Below are 21,288 nucleotides of genomic sequence, written 5' to 3'. Positions count from 1 at the left end.
TAACGCATTCAAAATCTTAGTGGAGGCGCAGACATGTTTAAAGCAAACTGCCAAACTTATTGAGTAGCAGTGTAGTGTTTGCGGGTTAACCCGCATATATTTGTTCGCATTTTTACGTCTGAGACAGCATTTCTACAACCAGCACCGGCGTTTAGAAATACAAACTACCCTAAGAATTTTCATTACATTCCTCTGTGCTCGCCATTCGTAAAAGAGAGCGTCAGCTGCCTATAAAATATTCAGCTTTTCTTTATTGCGATAGCAGTTATAAGGGCACTCCAAGCGCATTCCTTTCGTCGCCGTGAGGTTCCGTATAAAGTCAAACGGCGATAAACTCGCCGCGGCCCGCCGTATGCTACATGTGCGAGTGAAACCGCGCGAGGGACGCGCGCTTTCACGGAGACGAACGCACGGCGGAGAGCAAACACGACGTCTCCGGTAGTGCGAAAGGCCATGGGGGATGGGAGGGAGGGACGGAAGGTGACGTTTATCTGCGGCTCTAAATGCGTATCTTGCGACCGGGCGCAAGGGCAACTGGCGACTCAATTTCCCACGCAAAAGGAGGAAAGAGGGAATGCAGCGCGGGAGGGAGGGTGCGCGGCTTCTTCTTTGCCAGGAACTGCCTATTTGGCGCGGCTGAGGGCTGTCGCGCGCACTGTATCTTGAAAGCGATCTCCGCACGGCTCTGACCTTGGTATGCGCTGTGATTTCGCCGCTCAGTTTCCATTGAAGCGATAGACCACACGAACATTCGGTCACTGCTCCTGCCGCTCTTGCTGACGCCAGCGTTTTGACAGTGCTTGTCTGCGGTGGTCTAGTGTGATCTATTCATCTTTGTTTGAGCGCGCTGACACCATGTTTGTTAATTCAGTTAGTGAGCGAATGTGTCCAAGTTTATGAAGCCCATCAACCTACCGTAAAAACCGGACTATAGGTCGAACCGGAATATAGGTCGACCCCCAACTAACCAATTCTAAAAATAAATAAAAAAAATCTTTTTCAATGGCAAAAGTAGCGAAAGCCACCCTTACCTTTAAACAAATGCGACTCAGCCGGTTGCACAATGGTGGCAGCATTTATTTAAATACTGCTCCGTGCCGTGATGATAAGGTGCTGACAAACACGCGGGTCGATGGTCGCACGATACGAAGCCCGCGGCAACCCGGCGGCTTCCCCGTACTCAATCGCCTTTTGCTTGAAGGCGACGGTGAATTGCCGTCAGCTTCCGCTCATTTTGAAACAAAATGTGAAAAAGCAGCCTGAATGCGATGGCGAAGGCGGCTGTTTACTTCATCTGCCCATTGTTGCAAGACTTCCGCAGTTTTTCCGCCAATGTCCGGTATATAAGGCGAGGGTCGACTTTTCGCAATGGCTTGTTGAAAAAAAGTTCGACCTATATTCCGGTTTTTACGGTACTATCCTTACTCTGTACACTCGTCTAGTAAATTTGCTATCGCAATTGATGCTTCGCCTTTCGGAAGAAACTGCGACTTTTTTTTGTTACCTTGCACCCTATGAATAAAACTGACATCAACGCCTTTATATACATATAGAGTGCCAACATAAACACTTCTTACTGTGCCACTCGTTGACTTGCATTGCAGCCGTGTTATTATACATCATCAATCTTGCGTGTAGCATAATACCACGTCTGGAATGAAAGGAATAAAGTTATATTGCGTGTTACATCTTCATAGTGTGCTAGGGAAGCACAACAGCATTATTACGTTTTAGGGCACTGCAACGTGATGAGCCTGCGGTGCTGTTTTCCTGAAAACTGCGCGATTATTGTGACCGTCTGCCTGTTTGGCTAGGCGGTAAAAAACTTGACGTTTAAGTAAAGCCATCGCACTAACACCGCGTTAATACTTCGTTGTGGGCCCCTAGGATTATTCGCAATTTTCTGCACTTTTCTTACCGTAAGCTCTCGCCCACTTCTGATTAAAGCTCGTTTGGTTCATTTAGTTCTGCGTGTTTTGTGTTATATGCACGTCACTTGTCGTCTCTGAGACACTGCGCCCCCTAGAGACGGTGTTTTGGTAGGGGATAACCAAGCTAGCACACAAACCGATCGTGCTTGAGAACATTGGCGTCCTAATTAAATTAATAATTTGTGCATCTTTGTTGGCTGTTCGAAAGTATTATCACGTAACCATGACAATAATACATATTTCTCTCTCTCTCTCTCTCTCTCTCTATATATATATATATATATATATATATATATATTATATAGCTCTCAAGTATTGGCCTTCGGCAAGAGAGCGCAAGAATAATTAATATCGTTTTAAAGGGCAGCTCACCAGGCGTGGAAATTTTGAGCTCACAAGCGCAGTGCATAAAATGCGCGCTAAGGATCGTGTCTGCTAAGTAGTACATCCGCGCTCCCAGCCGTAGAGTCGATGTATATCGCGTAAGTGCGCCTAAGTACATGGCTTTGATGTGACGTCACTCATAGTGATATGTGACGTCGAGAATTATTCAAGGCAGCATTCGTTACTTCTTTAAACTGTTGCTTCAATACAAGCATGAAAATTTAAGGATGGACAAATTACTTCGTTTCATAGCAAGAGAAACGTACTTCCGTTTCGTCTGTTTGTTATGTAGTCGCGCCAGCAGAGAACGAAACAGTCTAAATTTCTACCGTGTTCCAGCGCCGCAATCACACTCTTTCATCCTCTCTCGCCTGCCTCGTTGCCCATGATTGTGGCACTGATTAGGTGTTCTCGTGCAGAGCGCGGAAGATCGTCCGCAACGCGAGACGAATGCTACAGCTCGCGCCTGAGACTCACCGAAAGTGCACGTGCCACTCAGCAAAAACGCGAGAGCGATAAAAAAAAATCACAGCATATCCACGAAGTGAATGATGATGAGTGGGCGAAGCACTGGGGGATCATTCGGGTAGACCACAGCTACGGACGAGAGATAAAGAGAGCGCGCGTCGGGAACGAGAGAGAAAATTACACCATCTTCACCATTGGCGAAGCCAACTACGAGCTTAATGCTTACTTCGCCGCCCCCGAGAACTCATGCAAGGGGGTCATCCACGGCGTCGATCCCGCCATAGAGCACGAAGAATGACAGCGCCTCATCATCCAGCCCAAGAACCCTAGCGCTCTCGAGGTGCGGCGAATTAAGAACAGAAGCACCGTCATCATTCTCTTCGAAGGCCTTAAAGTGCCCGATTACATCAAATGCTGCCTAAGCCGGATAAAATGCTCACTCTACCACCGACAAACCGACATCTGTTACGTCTGTGGTAGACTTGGTCATCAAGCCGATGTCTGTCCGGCACCGGAAAATGTCATCTGCAGGGGGTGCGGTATGAACAACCCCGAAGATAATCACGTATGTTCTCCCAAATGCACCCTCCGTGGAGGGCCTCACACCACGACAGACAAGTCCTGCAAGCAACGCTACCAGATGCCCTACGTAATCCGTCGACGCCGTAGAAGACGACGACAAAACAAGCAAACAGTCCGGCTGACGAATTCGCCGGCTCCCTTGAAGTCAGCGCTAAGCGGAGGTTCCACGTCACGGAGTCGTTCACGTGATCGCGTCTGCACCTGCGGCGGATCCCGCGGGCGCTCGGCGGAGCGCTCGACTTCCCGGAGACGCACGGCTTCGCGAACCAGATCCGGCTCCAGAGGGCGCTCTCGCTCTCGCGTCCGGGCGCACACCAGCAGCAGCAACGGCGGCGGCAGTCCGAGATCTAGCTGGGCCGACCGAGTCAGGAACCCGCCGCCCCCACCGAAAAAGGTAACGGGGGGGTCCATCTCCAGAGCATAATAGAATAGCACAACTAGAAAAGGAAAACAGATTACTAAAGCAGGCACTTGACCAGCTCCGGTCTGAAGTAGCCGCACTCAAAAAAGACGATCGGAAGACGGGAGAGGAGTGCACCAGTCAATCTGCGCTGCCGCCTACCCCTGTGGTCGAGGATCCCATAGAAGTTCAAGTACCAGAACCGGTGATTCCAGTAGAAGTTCCAGTAGCAGAACCTGTGGTTAATGGTGGAACCAAAAAGAGAAAACTATCTCTGGCGGGCGGACAGCCGAAAAGCGCCCTCTCCAGCCGATTTGACAAATTCGAAAACGCAACCAGCAGTCGTTTAGACAAGCTTGAGGCTGTATTAGGCAAGGTTCTAGAAGCAATACATACCCTAGTGGCCAGGTGCGACAAGCTAGAGACGGCAGTCTCGAACATGTGCCTGATGCGAGAACACCAGACAGATGTCAACACTAACACACAACATGGCGGTACACCAAAATAATATGGAAATATGGCAATGGAACTGCAGAGGCTTCCAACGAAAAAGGAATGTCCTCCAACAGTTCATTCGGTCCACAGTAAAAAAGCCACATGTCATTCTACTACAGGAAACCCTCATAAACACGGTGTCAATACCCGGCTATACCACACACATGTCAGGAGGTAGGAAAACGAGGATTCAGTACCCTGGTAGCCAATCAATTCACTTTTATCGTACACGACATTGGCTGTAACTCTAACAAGGTCGAGCATTTGCTCATTGAAATTATTCTTGGGAGGTACCTCAAAGAGAGCATCTTGATCCTCAACATGTACAGCTCGCCCAAAGATCATAAACAGAGATTTACCAACATCATCAATAAGGCAGTGAGCCGGGCCAAGGCGTGTTCGTTACTGGTGGCAGGGGACTGAAACGCCCCGCACCAAGCGTCGGGCTATCCCCAGTCCCGTCTCAAAGGGATAGACTTGTGGCAGGTCATAACCAACCACAACCTCCTCCTTCTCACAGATCCGGCGTTCCCCACAAGAACCGGAAACTCCTGTACGCGCGACACTACTCCCGACCTGTGCTTCGTCAGGGGCTTCAAATCGGCCTCCTGGATTAATCTCAACGAGAATCTAGGAAGTGATCATAACATTCTGGTCACAACCCTAGAGGTTGGATGCAAACCTCTACATGAATTTGTGTTTACTGACTGGGAAGCCTTTAGAAAAATCCGGAAAACACGCTGCCAGCAAGAGCAACAGAGCACGATAGTTAACCTGGATCAATGGACCGAACAGCTGAGGGCAGATATTAAAGCGGCGGCTAGGAAGATACAGACCGACCTCGAAGTCGACCGGGTGGATAGTCGGCTGGCACACCTACTCAAAGCAAAAACATGGCTACTGAACAGGTGGAAAGGGCAAAGGCTCAATCGGCGGCTTAGAAAAAAGATCGCAGAGCGTAACAAATCCATTGAGGAGCACTGTCGGGTACTAAGCCAACAGCAGTGGGATGAAATATGCAATTCGGTTGACGGACAAATGAGAGTGGGCGCCAAGTGGAATCTCATCAACCACCTACTCGACGCAACCAATGCTAGATCCAACCAAAGTAAAGTACTAGAGAGAATCGTACATGAGACCACTCGCCAAGAAGACGTGTCGAAAGCCCTGGATAACCTCGCTTGTCGGTATCTCCCCCTGGGCTTGGCCAACCCAGACGACTACCCAACGTATAGGGGCGGTTCGTGCCCCAAGTTGGATGCCCCCTTCAAAGTCTACGAGGTCAGGGAGGCCCTATACTGCCTCAATGCCAGGTCCGCGCCAGGGCCTGATCAAATCACCAATAAGGCTCTTAGAAACCTTGACGACGACTCCATAGTGTGGCTTACAGAAGAAATCAATAAGGCCTGGCAAACAGGTGAAGTCCCACGAGGTTGGAAAGAGGCTCTGGTAATCCTCATTCCGAAGCCCGGCAAAGCTACAAACCTATCCAACCTCAGACGGATTTCCCTTACATCCTACGTAGGAAAGGTAGCGGAACGCGTAAATCACAATCCGATATCTAAGCATGTCGAACGGAGCGGTCTCCTTCCTTACAGCATGATGGGCTTCCGACCAGGCCTCTCGACACAAGATGCAATGAAATTAATCAAGACTCAAATCATAGACCAAGATACGAGAGACGTGCTTGGAATTCTCGGGCTTGACCTAGAGAAGGCCTTCGACAACATATCACGCCGACATATTCTGGAATCCATTTCGGATCTTAACTTAGGACAAGCCTTTCACGGTTACGTAAGATCATTCCTGGAGAACCGCAAATCCACGTCAAAGCTTGGACACCACAAATCAGAAGGGTATTCACTCGGACCCAAAGGCACGCCTCAAGGAGCAGTGATATCGCCCTTGTTGTTCAACCTAGCCCTCAGCAACTGTCGGTATCCCTGTCGGGAATCGAAAGAGTTCACCACACGATATACGCCGATGACATTACTATCTGGTGCACCGGCGGCAGCGAAGGGCAAGTGGAATCGAGCCTACAAGAAGCAGTCGACCGTACTGAAACCTTCCTCGACGGCACAGGCCTACGATGCTCGACAACGAAGTCTGAACTACTACTCTACAGACCGGTCCGCAAAGGTCCTAAACCCAGGGGTTGGAAGCCCCTGGACGAAGTTGTCATAGAACTACACACCAAAAGCGGGGCGAGCATTCCTAGGGTTGACACCCTAAAGGTGCTGGGAATGTTCATCGAGTCTACCGGAGGTAACATCACACCGCTGAGAAAAATCACGACCAAGACGGAGTGCTTGATTGGATTAATCAATAGAATCTCCAACAAGAGGAGCGGTCTAAAGGAGGACAATCTCCTACGGCTATTCCACGCATTCTTAATGAGCCACATAAATTACGTGGCTGCAATGCACAAGTGGTACGCTTCTGAAAGGCACAAGCTGGACACGCTCATCCGTAAAAGCATCAAAAAAGTGATAGGAGTGCCAATAAACGCCAGCACGGACCGCCTTCTTCAACTAGGTTTACATAATACACTCGATGAAATCATCGAAGCTCAGGAAACGGCTCAAGTATCACGACTCTCTAGCACCCCTGCGGAGAGGGAGATTCTCGCGGTCTTAGGAATCGGCTCCACTGTAGCGATGGAACGCGCATGTGAAATGTCAGATTACCTATGGGACAACATTACGGTTGCTCCTTTTCCCAAAAACGTGCATCCACAACACAATGCGAGCAGGCGCAAAGCTAGGGCTGTGGCATTGCTCCGGAGGGTAAAAGCCTCGCCTCACACGGTCACTTTCGTTGACGCGGCCCAGTACGAGCACACATCGGACTTCGTCGCAACGGTAGTCAATCACGATGGACACGTCACTTGTGCGGCCTCCATCAGAGACAGCACCCCGGCTAGGGCAGAGCAGGCTGCGATCGCTCTTGCACTTCTCGACGATGAGAGAGCTGAAATATTTACTGACTCGAGGGTGGCGGTTCGGGCATTTGCCTCTGGTGCCATCGCCGAGGAAGCTCATGGAATTCTCAAAGGCAAAGTCATCCAGCCACATACAATCACGTGGTTCCCGGCCCATCTCGAACCCCAACTCGACTCCCTCCGCAACTTCAATGACATCGCACACGTCCAAGCGCGCGAACTAACCCTCCGCGCTGACGCCACTGCTAGTCGAGGCTCCGTCGATTCTAGGCTCGTCGAGTTCCGTGACACTCTTTCCACCTTCAACGAGGTTACCAAACACTACTACCTTGGTAGAAGACTATACCCTCCCCCACACGGGACACTAACCAGACCTCAAGCTGTCACACTACGCATGCTTCAGACGGGATCATATCCCAACCTGAATTTAGTTCACTACATGAATCCAGACTGCTTTAGTCCAGACTGCCCTAGCTCCGGACAATGTAGTACTTTGGAACACATGCTTTGGGGATGCCCCTCGTTACAGAGGGGTCCGCAACGATGCGCTGCAGAGGAATGGAGCTCTGCTCTTCGGAGCTCCGACCAGTCACGCCAATTTTGGGCTGTCCAGAGAGTCCACGATGCGGCGCTGGAGCTTGGTCTCCCCGTCCCGACGTGGGTGCGGCCCGCGGCTTCGTCGCCTCCCTGAGAGGGGGCAACAGTGCTTCTCAGGACCTTCATTAAAATTCTTTGTCTGTCTGTCGGTATCTTCCCGTAGGGGAACCCTGAGTCGTATGCGAAGCAGCCATGGGGTCGACTCAACGTAGTTTTATCAGCTGTATAAACTTGGACATGCAGGAGCACCAGCAATGCGCAGAACTGTTGTCGACGCCATCGGCGTTTTGCCCGCGTTTGCACCGAACGCGCGCAAAGTAGAACCGGAAGTGGAACCGGAAGTGGAACCGGAAGTGGAAGCGTGACCGGAACGCCATCTAGTGAACACTTCATAAACCTACAGGTGGCTACGGACACACAACGCCATCTATTGAGCAATTCATAAACTAGTGGTGGCTACATACTACTATACTACTACTACAGAGGAGGGAACGACCCACATCCTTAGGAGCTTTGCCCCTAAAAAACGAAGGCAGGACCTGTGAAAAATTCGTCGAGCGATCCTCCAGCTGCGGCATGGGAGGACGCTGGGAAGGAATTTCGCTTGCAGAGGATAGAGAGGGCAAGTGGGGACAGTGTCCATGTTGGCAGCGACGCTCGCCTCCTGAAATCGTGGGTTCAAGCCACTTCAAATATTTCTATCTCTGCTATTATTAAACTAACTTGAAAAATTGTTGCGGTAGAACACTCCTTAAAGGGCACGTAAAAATTCCAGCGTATAACCAAAATTAGCTGTTAGCTTGATGAGGGGAATTTGCGATTATCTTAGCCCAGAAGCTATGCAACTTATCACCATTATCAAAATAACTCGAGGTACCTTGGTGTATAAATTTTCTTTATCAGAAGTATTTATATATGAGCGAGTTGGTCCTCACACGTGCCATAGTGACAGTTGAATTGCCTCCTCTTTACGTGGGTTCCACTTTCGTGATTCAATGTCACCATTTTCGGTGTCTGTCAGCGAAAATGCGGAACCTCATGGCGACGACGACGGCGATGACGACAGCGACGCCGACGGCAGAAATCCGGTTGAAGAGTCCTTATAATTACTATCGCAATAATACGTTCTATTGACATAAGTTTCTTCGAGAAGCATTAAGTTGGAACATCATGGCGCGATTTTTTGCGCGATTGACGCGAGGTGGAGGGGCGCGGCCTCGTTTCGACGCACGCGCCCACGGAAATGCTCTTGGGAGTAGAATAAAAAGCATGCGTTGCGCTGCCGCACGCGCGTCCGCCAATGAGAGCGCGGCACCGTTAGTCACGTGACGCGGAGCTTCCTCAAGCGCCACCAGATGGTGTTGACCTCAGCGGAGCTTCTCGGCGGGCTCTCCGGGCGGCGGCGGGGATGCGCTTCGTGTGAGTGCGACTGTTTTCACAACAAATCCGTGCAGGGGCTGGGCCTCGCTTCGATGACGTGTCACCATTTTCTTTTTTTTTTTCTCTCTGTTTGGCGGCGCGGTCGGTGTGCGGCACCTCAGTTCGGATCAGCTCATTCCACGTGAGCGAAAAGTTGGCGCGCGCATTCCATTCGCGGCGTGCGTCGTTTTGTGTCGGAATGCAACGATGAGCGAGCCTCCTGACCGACAGAAGGTGATCCAAAAGTACCTCCAAGGGTTACATCATCATGAAGACGGCTACTCCCATGGCTACGGGAAGTCAGACGATGAGCTTAAGCTTTCTGAGAGGTCCTTGGCTGCCGTCAAGAGAAGTATTGTTGATATTCGCCTCGATGTCGGTGAGGGAAACTTGGAGGTGTTGTGGGTGTCGCGAAGTCACATTATTTTTTAGTACGCAAGGTGGTGACGCTGATTGCAAGGGGTTAACTGTTTATTAAGATCGAATAGCAAGTGATAGAAAGAAACTATTTACACAGACATCAAGACTACGAGTCAAGAGTTACAATCAGTTTACAATTTTGGCCTTCTTTCTTCGCCGAATATCTACCCAATCCCCATCCAACGGCCCCGCACGTACCTAAAGGTATCCCCAACATCACCCTCACCCATGGTTCGTCCAATCACACTGGCGCGCGCGCAGTGTGCACTAGAGCCCTGCACGGGCCGATTATTTCAGCCCGGGCCCCAACCGCGCCCGTTATTATATACGTTGGGCTGCCCGCCCGAGCCCGATCAAAACTTTTATGGCGAGACCCGGGCCCAGCGCGGGCCTGGAAATAATCCCGGGCCCGAAAATAATCTACGTTACCCGCCCGGCCCCTCCCGCCACCCCTTTTCCTTAGGCCCCGGCCCGGCCCGAGCCCGGCTCGAAACCGGCCCGAACCCGGCCCGAGACCGAAAAAAAAAAACGTTTTTCAGAGGCGAGACGCGCGAGGATAACTCGATGCACGTTACATGCACACCACCAGCAAGTCCGAGCCCGGCCCGGGCCCGCGTCAAAAAACACGAGCCCGGCCCGGGACCGGGTCAAAAAGCACACGCCATGCCCGAGCCCGGCCCGAGCCCGTGAAAAAATTGCTCTACCCGGCCCGGCCCGCCACACGGGCCGGGCCGGGCCGGGTAAGCCCGGCCGGGTAAGCCCGAGCCCTAGCAGTGCTCTAGTGTGCACACAACAAGGCTCCAGGTGACAGTATCCGGAGTTCCATTATGTCAAGGCAGTTGTCACAAATAGTTTGCAGTGCAATGCGTCCGTTGTCTCACAACCTCGCATGACACAGCCTCCTAAAGAAAACACTCCCACGTACATTGGGGCATCTGGTCCGTTCGCGGAATGTCTCGGCATGGGTGTGGTCCAGCGACGAGGGGTCGGCCTCAAAGCCACGGCTCCGCTTCCACGAACCGACCGCCGGATGCCCCGACTCGCAGTGAACCCGTTTACGCGCTCTCTGTAGACCACGGCTCCTCCACCTGCTCCTCCAGTGGAGCAGTCCATTTTTGCTGCTGCTTAAGTGCTGAATGGCTGAGCTTTGGGTACTAGCGAGAAAACAAGCGCCCACAGCCAGTTTCCTTGTCGATAGTTCAGCTCCAGCAGCGGCCGGAATGGACAGTCCAATCGGTGAACACTTACAAAATACCCCCAGCATTCATCATGGACAAGGCTTTACATTCACCAAGGAGCCCACCACTCAAGCCGAAGTGCGCCGTGTCCGTTTGGATGTGCGATCTGAAGCGCGATCAAGCATTGAGTCGGCGGGTCTGCGACCCGTTTGCTTTACATGCGAGTGCCGTCGCGTCAGCGGAGGTGCAGGTGTTCTGCCGCGCGCGCGTTTTCGCTCGTGGAAAACGCGTCATGCGGTTCCAGCTTTTCAGGTTCGCAGAATTTTACCCATATTCATTTTGGTTACGGCTGAGATGTTGATTACGCATTAATTACGCCACCTAATTCTAGGGACCTATCATATCGGTGCAACTTTTCGCACGAAAAGACACAATAGCTACAACAAATGGGGATGGAGGTTGTCTGTAATTCAGTAATTTCTCCGGCTAATTATTTGCTTACTGATATTGCAGTAATATATCACAATGGAATCCGCTACTTTCTCATGAATTTATTTGCGATTCTCCCCCGATAGTCTTCGTCTGCTAAAGAAAATTTATCTGAGGACTTCAACACATACGGACAGGCGCCACCAATCTCCGACTATGTGTGAGGCACATATATCCGGTTAAATTCCTGAGGAACCAGCCGCGGGAGACCATTGGCTATTGCGTAGCGCTACTGAGCTTGTTGTCGCGGGGTAAATCCTGGCCAAAGCGGCTGCATTTCGATGGGTGCGAAATGAAAAAACGCCTGCGTACTTAGAATTGCGTTCATGTGAAAGAAGCCCAGGTAGTAAGGTATTCCAGAGTGCCCCCCTACAGCGTGCTTCATGATCAGATCATCCATGGTGTTGGCACTTAGTACGCAAGAATTCAATTTATTTTATTGCGATAGCAATTATATGGACACTCAAAAGCAGATTTCTGCCGTCGCCGTCGCCGTCGCCGTGAGGTTCCGTATGACGTCAATGGAGATGAAATCGTCGCCGGTGGTAAGTGGTTCTTGAGGGAAAGGGAAAGGTTGGCGCTATCTTCTGCAGCCCTTGAGGGAGCACGGCTCAGCGCCAAATCGAACGCTGTATGTGCGAGTGAAAGGGCGCGAGGGACGCGCGCTTTCACGGGGAGTGAACGCACGGCGGAGAACAAACGCGCGTTCTGCTCTGTGCTCCCTTAAGGGCTGCAGAAGTAGGCGTCTCTTTCCTCCTCTACAATCACCATATATGTAGAGCAAACGTGCCTTCTTCCGATGCGCGAGAGGCCGTGGGGGGGAGGGGGAGGGAAGGGAGGCGACGTTTAGCTGCGGCACCAAGTGCGTATTTATATCAGAGGCTCCGGCAACAGTCACCAACGCCGCACGCATTTTGAGCGAACGCGGGCAAAACACCGACGGCGTCGAGAACAGTTCTGCGTGTTGCCGGTGCTGCTGCATGTCCAAGTTTATACAGCTGATAAAGCTGCTGTCATTACTCCGTATAGCTCTCTTCAAATTTGCTATCGCAATTGATGCTTCACCTTTCAGGTGAAACTGCGACAACTTTTTAAATTTCGTTTTAACAAGAGTTTCAGTCGCGCACGTAGCTTTATGATTCGCTACTTCAGAAGCTGTTCGTACCTTTCGAGGAGGCACCATAACGTGTATCAAAGAGTAAACATAGGTATCGAGAACATGCAGCGCACATGTCACATACGTCGCTGTCGCTGTTTGTTGCTGCCGCTGCTGAAGCTGCTCATGCTGCTACCGCTGCAGCTACCGCTGCTGCTACCACTGCCGCTGCTGCCGCCGCCGCCGCCACCGCTGCTGCTGCTGTGGCTGCTGCTGCAGCTGCTGCGTCACCTGGTACAATAATATGCAACTGCAGTGCAAAGTGTGCATGTATCGAAGCTATGCGACGCGAATCGAATTTCGCGTGACTAGCACGGCGGCTGAGACTCTCATGGGTGGCGTCAATGGAAGACAAACCGTCTATGAGTGGCTACTCAGTGGGAAAAAACGAATAAGGAAACAAACAATTAACGATAACTCAACGGAAATCGCTGTACTTTTCGAAGAGAGATCAGGATGCCTTAGAACGCGTGCTTATAAAGCGAGGTACAATAAAGAAGCTTGTGCTTACTGCGGTAAAGCTAGGGAAGTGATAGAATACGTACTATTAGAATGTGGAGATATCTGCCCAGTGGTCGATTTAGGCCCATCTGAAAGCCCTTGGGCTCAGCGAGAGTAGGCGAAAAGTAAACATGTCCATAATAGAGATTAGTAAGATCCTATAGGAAGATTGGCGGAACAAAAGTAGGGAAACTACAAAAAAAAAAACGTGCAAAAACAAAGTTCCCAATAGGGATTCAGAAAGTTTGTTGATGTATATCCTTAGTTTTTTTTTTTTTTTGATAAGAGCTAGGACATTGGGCAATAGAACAACGAGCTCGGTGGCGCAAGCCACCACCCCGTTCCAATGCGGACGCTCCTAGCATCCAACCATCCATCCGTGACTCCTCGCGCGCTAGTGCACATGTGCAGGCATGTTTTTTCGGCAGCTAGCAAGCGCTGGTGCTTATTCATGTCGACTTTATCAGGACGTACTTAGGCAGGGCCCGTAAAATGTGCGCGCTTCCTTCAGTTAAAACATTTTGCTTTAAATTGAATTCGGAATCACTTGCTGCTAAAACCTGGTTTAACTCGAGGGGCTGAGTCGTACCGTGTTTAACGAGCTGTCGACTCTGTCCACATGCTGAAACGATAGATCACTGTTTCACTGATTGCGCAGATGTTACATTTTTTCAGGACATTCTCCAACATACGCTACGAAAGGACATTGATATCGACTCATACTCAATTAGGTTTGCACCGTTTATGATTACTGCCGGTCCTCCTTGTGGTATGTTCATAGTACTGGGTTTACACAGCCTATGGAGATCTTGACTGTGTGGTCGCCATGCCGATAGCCCACGATCTACGTAATCCTTCTATCGTGAAAATGCAGCTTATGTGATAAGTGTGTACACCTAGCAGGAACCTCCGCCGGACGGGTTGCACTTGTTGGAGGCACGTGTGTCTTTTCCCTAGTTTTGATAGTGTAACTATGTGCCCGGTTTCGATCCCTACAGTAACTGGGTACTTCTTTTTCGCAATCCTGGCGATAGCAGCCACAGACACCGGTGGCGGTGGTGGCGACGGACACCACAGCCAACCGAAACGGCTATTGGAAAGTGACCACAGCAGATTACGCTGTGAAAAACAAAATACCAATTCACTAATTGCATAGATGACGTTGTAGGTCTTTGTAAATGCGTCAGTGCATCTATATGAGAGCATCTGATGATGAAGGGCACAGAAGAAGACGTCTTTCAAATACTTCTGTTCAAGTACCCACGAACCGTCATCTATGTCAATGACATTTGTTAAAGTTAGGAAGAACTCCACTGCCAGTGTTTTCATTTGGGGGTTTATTGAGCACACGGTGCTTAGCTATCAATGTAAGCCAGGGCTACCAACCAGGACCCCTTCCTTTGCGAGATCAAAAAGTGTATTCGTACAAAATGGCTTGACAGCTTTCAGTAGGGTTGAATTATAGTTTAACTGGAGAGCTTGGCAAAAGTTCCAGCTAGTCCAATTTAATTTCACTTATATGCAAAAAGTAAACTGGGTTGCAAATAAATTAAGTATCATTAACCAACAATAAAAAGAGCACTTCGTGTGCGCAGACGATAAAACCTACACTAGCGAGAACAAAACACGAAACATAACAACGACGGCAATTCACTGCAAAACATCGGCCCTGGAATCGTGCGTCCAGGTTCGTAGTTAAAGAAATTAAAGCATTGAAATCTCCATTTTCAAGGCCAGTAACTGGCCGTGGTCCTTGTATTGTCCTGAGGTACAATAGATGATTTCCAAAAGCGCCAAGTTTAAAGCGTATCGGGGACCTTTACTGGGCTCCCGTTAGTCATCGTCGTTCCAAACTCTACACCGTATTTTGATCCAAACGTGCGGCCAATGATCCAGTAGCAAAAGGTGGGTGACTATTCTGTCCCGTCATGAGCCGTCGGAGGTGTCAGCACATCTCGAGGTTGTAGCGCCCATCCCGCCTGCGCTGTCGGCTTCACTGTAATGCACACTTTCTTTAACGCCTATGACCAGGCTCCAGCCAAAACCCTAACATGAGTTTTGGTAGATTCTGTTTGCTAGATAAACTACCAAGCAGAATCCAATTTGTTTGGTAGTTTATGCTAGACCACTACGTTGGCCTGGGCATGGGCCTGATGCCGTAGCACCTGAGGCTTTGGGTCTCGGGCTTCACGCCACAGGTCTGAGCTCAGCACAAGCCCATTCAATGGTGCGCTTAGGGGCGCATGCGGACGCTGTGCATAGATCCGAGGCAATTTGTGCTAAGCTCACGCGACAAGTTGAGATTGAGCTTGAGACAGCCAGTAATAAAAGATTTTAGATGCGAAGCATCTTATGGTCATGGCTATGTCACTCCCTCCCTCCTTCCGTCCCTCCTTCCGTCCCTCCATCCGCCGTGCGGCGTCCACACCCCTACTGCGCATGCGCATCCTCCTCCCCCTCCTCTCCTCCCTTCTACCCTTCCTCTCCTTTCCTTGTCTCATCTATCCTTACGGCATTCCTCCTCTCCTCTCCGACGCTCCTCTCCTCTCCGGATTGCGCAACGAATGGCAACATCTGCGGCTCCGCGCGCCATAATGCGAAGCAGCTTACGTTAGAGGCGAGACGGTAGGCGCCCCAGAGGAACCGGCAACAGTCACCAACGCCGCGTGCGTTCGGTGCGAACGCGGGAAAAACGCCGACGCCGTCTACAACAGTTCAGCGCGTTGCTGGTGCTGCTGCATGTCCAAGTTTACACAGCTGATAAAACTACCTTAAGTCGACCGCATGGCTGCTTCGCATACTACTCAGGATTCCCCTACGGGAAGATGGTGTAATATTTTATTATTTGTTGCTTTTGCTCTACATACAAAGTTCTCTGAATGGCTTCATTTCTACAAAAACAAGCTGTATTATCGCGATCGAAATAAACAAAAATAGTGCAAAGCGCTCTCAATATGGTTTTAGTGTTACTGCTTTTTCATCCGCCGTGGTGGCTTAGAGGGTATGGTGTTGCGCTGAGAATCGCGAGGTCACGGTATCAAATCCCGGCCACGATGGCCGCATTTCGATTGTGGCGAAATGAAAAAAAAACGTCCGCGTCCCGTGCATTGGGGTCTCGTTAAAGATCCCCGGTGGTTAAAAATGTCTCAGTTTCAACCGAAAGGCGAAGCATCAATTGGGATAGCAAATTAGTAGAGAGCTATACGGAGTAAGGATAGTAGTTTATCAGCTGTATAAACTTGGACATGTAGCAGCACCAGCAACGCGCAGAACTGTTGTCGACGCACTTGGCGTTTTGCCCGCGTTCGCACTGTACGCGCGCGGCATTGGTGATTGTTGTCGGTGCCTCTGGGGGCGGCTCGGAGATTTTCGACGAGATCAGAACGGGACACTCGTCGAGCAGAGTCGGAAGTCTTTACCACCTTCTCGCATCGCAAAGTTTTTATATACATACGCATTTAGTGCCGATGCGAAACGTTGCCTCCCCTCCCTCCCTCCCATCCCCCCACGGCCTGTCGCGCGGCGGAAAAAGTCGCGTTCGCTCTTAGCCGTGCGTTCGCTGCCCGTGAAAGCGCGCGTCCCTCGCGCGCTTTCACTCGCACATACAGCATACGGCGCGCGGGGACGATTTCACCACCGTTTGACTCTATACGGAACCTCACGGCGACGGTGACGCCGACGGCACAAATCCGCTTGGAGTGTTCATATAACTGTTATTGCAATAGAATATTTCAAGAGTCCCCCAGTACGGCGTTCTTCATAATCGAGTCGTGGTTTTGGCATGTGAAACCCCGGAATTCATTCTTTCATTACTGCTTTTTTGATTGCGCGGTTTTATTGCTCTCCATACGACTGTTTTATTGTAATTGCGTTATTTTCCATTTTTTAATAATTGCACTATATTGGCGACTGCTTTATAGTCGCTGCGGCACTTATATATATATGACATCCAGCTTAACCATATTTACACCGTTTTTCGTGTGCCTTGAATTTATATATCAGAAGTGCTTCGACATAAGCTGGGCAACGTTTGTGCGCCAGCTCATTTCCCAATTTCATTACTTTCAAAGATGCGGGTTTCATATTTCAGCTGTATCTGCACCTCATATATATTTAAACTTTTTTTCTGACTGTGAGAACTGTTAACAAGATCCTGTGTGCTATGATAGCAATTAGGACGCTAGACGTGCGTTTGCGCCGTCACCATCGTGAAGTCACAGTATCGCAAGCAAACGTGGTCCGAGCGTGTTGGTTTAAAAGGGGTCTAGAGAGATGCGGAGTGCATGTAGCTGCAAAACCGTTCAAGTGAAGTTAAGCCAAGTCACGCTGACGCACGGTATGACACCAGATTAGCTGGTTTTTCATCTTGTTCCGTACTGTGTAACAAGATGGACAACCCTCCCGATCCGGTAAGTCGGTTCTGCCAGATCCGGCAGCGCCCTGCCTTCCAGTTCTGGTATGAGCATTGTGCGCAGAATAATTAGCATTCCAGCAGATCAGCTGTGTTCTTACCACACCATGGTGCGTACACTGGTTTGTGCCGAAATGATAGTAAATGTCAAGCCAGATCTAGTACAGACAAACATATCCAAGTTCTCGGCCGTCTCTTTCTCACGCATCATAAAAGTGCGACGCCTGTAACACGGGAGCCGGAGTTCCTCACGGCGCCAGCTTTGGCACACGCCTTGTGCAGCGCAGCAGTAGTTATCTCGCGCGCTGCATCGCGCCATGATCGCCTCTGCGATTTGTTAGAACAACGTGGGCGGAGCTGAAGCGCAGCGCTAAACCTTGTGATTGCGGCCAGTTTTTCGTTTGCGGAAAAAAAGTCCTCTTTTTACTAATGCGAAGCAATCTTCTCCGAGACAAGCCAGTTTTTCGTATCTCGTAGCTTTTGTATGTAAACGAGCAGACAGCTGCAGCCATCTGCAGTCAGCAATGGGAAGTAGCTAACACATCGGTTGATGGTTATAGTAGGCTGAAGGGGGAGTATAAGAGATGAGTGTGAGTGCTGTGGACGCGCGGTCTTTCATTGCAGCAAGAACTTTAGTTCTTGCAGCATCGTATTCCGGCGTCGAGTGCTATTGCGCTTGAGCTTTGATGCGTCTGAAGATTCTGAGTGGAGTGCTCCGCACGGAACACGTTCCATCGTTCATTTGTTTTATGGCTCGCTCGTTCGTTCTACTTCTTAAAACACTAGGCAATAGACCATTTCGTCGGGCGAGGAGGAAACAGTGCGCCGCAAGCCTTTTCTCCACTGCCACCGAACATGCAGCCACCTGGCATACAACAGAAAGCGCTTGTCGAAGCCAGCGTGTTGACCACAAATAGATGGCGCGGCAGCCTACGCAATATGGCGGTGCCATTAAAAAAGAAAGGTCGCAGTTTCCCCCGAAAGGCGAAGCATCGATTGCGATAGCAAAGTATTAGACAGCTATACGAAGTAAGGATAGTAGTTTTTGGCCGGTAAATTTGTAAACATTCACGTACTAAATAAATTATCGATTGTGTAAGATGTTATCGCCCTTGGCCTTTATGCCTGCAGAACAATAGCGCGAGGCTGACAACGACGGAATCAATGCACCTGACGTGTCCATTTCATTGTTATCGCAATAAAATACATATATCCTTGTAACTTTACATTACCACCAAGGGCCGCTCCAGCAGTTTTATCTGAAGGGAAACTGCGGCAGAGACATAAATTTAGTCGGCGGCGTAGAAACGGGCCGGAAGTGATCGGGTCTGTCTCCAATGCCTTCGCTTCTCCGACAACGGACACCCGACCCGTCCACGCGGTCCGCTGAGCTCGGCACCGTGCCGATCCCACTGCCTCCGACCTTGCCCGCTATCGCCACCGCGGACACGGGTCGCGAGCTTCTGTGACCCCCGACATCGAATGGCCCATACCTCCAGCGGTCAGCGCAGTCCTCAGCGCAATTGTTGCAGGTCAGTCCACATATCCAGCCAATCAGGGTTTTCGCCGGTGCTGCCTCCGCGGGCGTTCGCGCCTCGTCGCTGAGCGCCTCACGGCGTCGTTCCACTACCGGCTTTTGCGATGGACCAATGGAACCGCCAGATGCTCCTGCGGGCCTTGATCCCTCTTTGCCCGGCCAGCCCGTGGCTCACTCGTGATGTACCCCGTCACTAGCTGCGCCTGATCGTGTTCGCCTCCCGACAGGCTGCGCCGCGTCCGGGAATTAGGCAAGCGTCAAGGCCCGTCCAGCGCTTCAACCGAATTACTCTTGTATGCACCCTGCACGCGGTGAAACGGAGTGGTCTGTGATGCGCTAGCGACAACGCTCGTGGGGGCACCGTCGCCGCAACTTTTTCCTCACAGGCCTCCCGGTTCCTCCTTCCTGAAGAGGCATGTGGAGTTCGTCATATCGGGAGCTGGACGCGCTACTCCCAAGAGCGTCCGTTCAGCCAGTGCCTCGCCCGTTGAGGAGCACTCAGTGCCGCCCGCCTGAGTGGTAGTGGCGACCCTATGCCTTCACGTTGATAGCTAGGATTGGCCACGGACAGTTTTCACATGAAAATCAACTGGCTCGCCATTTCAACGTTTCGTCTGGGCGTGGGGTCCTGTAGCGCCTATCGACGCGGGGACGCTATGGTCGGTGGTCACAGCTGGCGCCTTGCTCGAGGCGCAAGCTCGACACGCGCAGTGTCGTTCTGAAAGCCAGCCAGGCTGGTCGTCGCAGCCACCACTCGGCTCGTCGCCTTCGCCCCTCTATGTAGGAATGACGGCACGGCTCGTGCGGCCGCCGTCACGTCCTCCTACAAAGGAAACACCGGTGAGCTGGTGCTGCGGCCGTGGCTGGTCACTACACGCACATATCAGTTCTCAACCAAAGCGACCCTTAACGTCCGAGGCTATGACGTCGTTCGTAATTCAACCACCAGAGGCCTTCAACTTTTCGCCGCCGAACGAGTCGCTGAAGTGCAAACAAAGATTTGAACGTTACCGAACCTCTTCAGGTTTGTGCGTGAAGCCCGAGAAACATCAAGGGCGAACGAGGTTTATAAACCAATGCTTGATCGCGCGACGCAATGCAATATTTCAAGCAGCAGATTCCACACCCGTGTGGAGCAAGACTTCATTACTTAGCTTCACACTTTCGAAAGACTGCGAGTTCGGCACTCTTCGAAAAGAGTTCGCGCGTGATCGCCTGGTAGTTGAGATAAAAAATAAGCAGCTATCCGCCAGGCCACAGCTCGACACGGACCTCGCTCTTCAAAGGCTTTTGAGTCCGTCCGCCAGATTGAGAGCGTCGATCAATAACAAGCCGACCTCCACAAGGAAATGCCATCAGTCAACAAATTTTATTCCGGTCCCGAAACCACTTGGCGTACTTCCAAACAGGACAGAAGCGGAAGTTATTCACGGAAGCAAGCCATCTTTGTCCTCCTCTAAAAACAGTTTACAAAAGCCATGCCGTGGGTGAGGTTAAGAGCGTCACCCTCGCATTCTCTGCCCTGCACCTCCGTATGCATGTCGCGGCACCTCGATTGTGTCGAAACTAAACAAGACACTTTAGAAGCCAGATTCCATGGAGTAATCAACAAGCCGGATGGTGGAACGTCGGAAGCAACAGTCTTCGTTCAAAGCCAGCCAGTGCATTTCATGATTGATATTGGCGGCGACAAAACCGTCCTTCGAAAGCAAATATTCCAGACACTCGAGGACAGACATTTTCTCTCAGCTCGTCCTCGCCAGCTACATGGTCCAGATGGAAAGCTTCTTGCAGCCACAAAATGCTCGAGTTGTGGCACTCTTGGCAGTTTGCTCGAGGTGTTGTCGCGGCTGATATGGATGGCTCAGACTCCATAGCTATCCGTGCTTCTGGCAAGCGCTAGCCAGTGTCACGAGCTCCCGAAGCGTTGAGGCGCGCTCGTGATGTGGCGTCGCAGCCAATGGAAAGTTAGCGCCAAATTTTCGCTGCAACGGACGCCGCCGGTTTTTCGCTGAATGGGCCATTTGACGCTTACGCATGAATACCGGAAAAGTCTTCAACAAACTTCAAAGAGTCCGTGACCTGCCGGAGTTTTTCTACGTAGACGTATGGTTCAATGTCCTCAAGCGCATAGCGACAGTAGAAGTTCAGCCGATAAGCCTCGGTCTATTGGGTTAACATCGACACTGCTGCTGTGGGCAGAAACGCGATCCAGCTAGCTCGCTATCCCCCTGCTAACACCAACGCAGAATATGCCAGTAGCAGGGAAGGTGCTGCAGACGCTCATTCGTGTTGTGAGGCACTTCTCGCATGTATACTAGAAGTGGAATGTGCTTGAAGTCGCCTTGTGCAGCGAACTTCGCTTGCTCTATTGGGGAG

The 21,288-nt window shown here is 50.9% G+C and overlaps 1 long non-coding RNA gene across 1 annotated transcript in view; it reads right to left on the bottom strand.

Annotated features, from left to right (window-relative positions):
• Positions 1 to 1,571: 1,571 nt before the first annotated feature.
• LOC125945357 (uncharacterized) overlaps positions 1,572 to 21,288 on the bottom strand; it is a 32,736-nt gene continuing 13,019 nt past the window's right edge. Inside the window, exon 3 of the long non-coding RNA XR_007466845.1 lies at positions 1,572 to 1,651. This is a non-coding gene — a long non-coding RNA (uncharacterized LOC125945357). The remainder of the gene's footprint in view (positions 1,652 to 21,288) is intronic.

This window comes from Dermacentor silvarum, chromosome 5, assembly GCF_013339745.2.
Source record: "Dermacentor silvarum isolate Dsil-2018 chromosome 5, BIME_Dsil_1.4, whole genome shotgun sequence".
In the NCBI taxonomy this organism is placed as follows: Eukaryota; Metazoa; Arthropoda; class Arachnida; order Ixodida; family Ixodidae; genus Dermacentor; species Dermacentor silvarum.
Note: the sequence above shows the minus strand (reverse complement) of the source record. Positions and strands in the feature narration are given on the sequence as shown.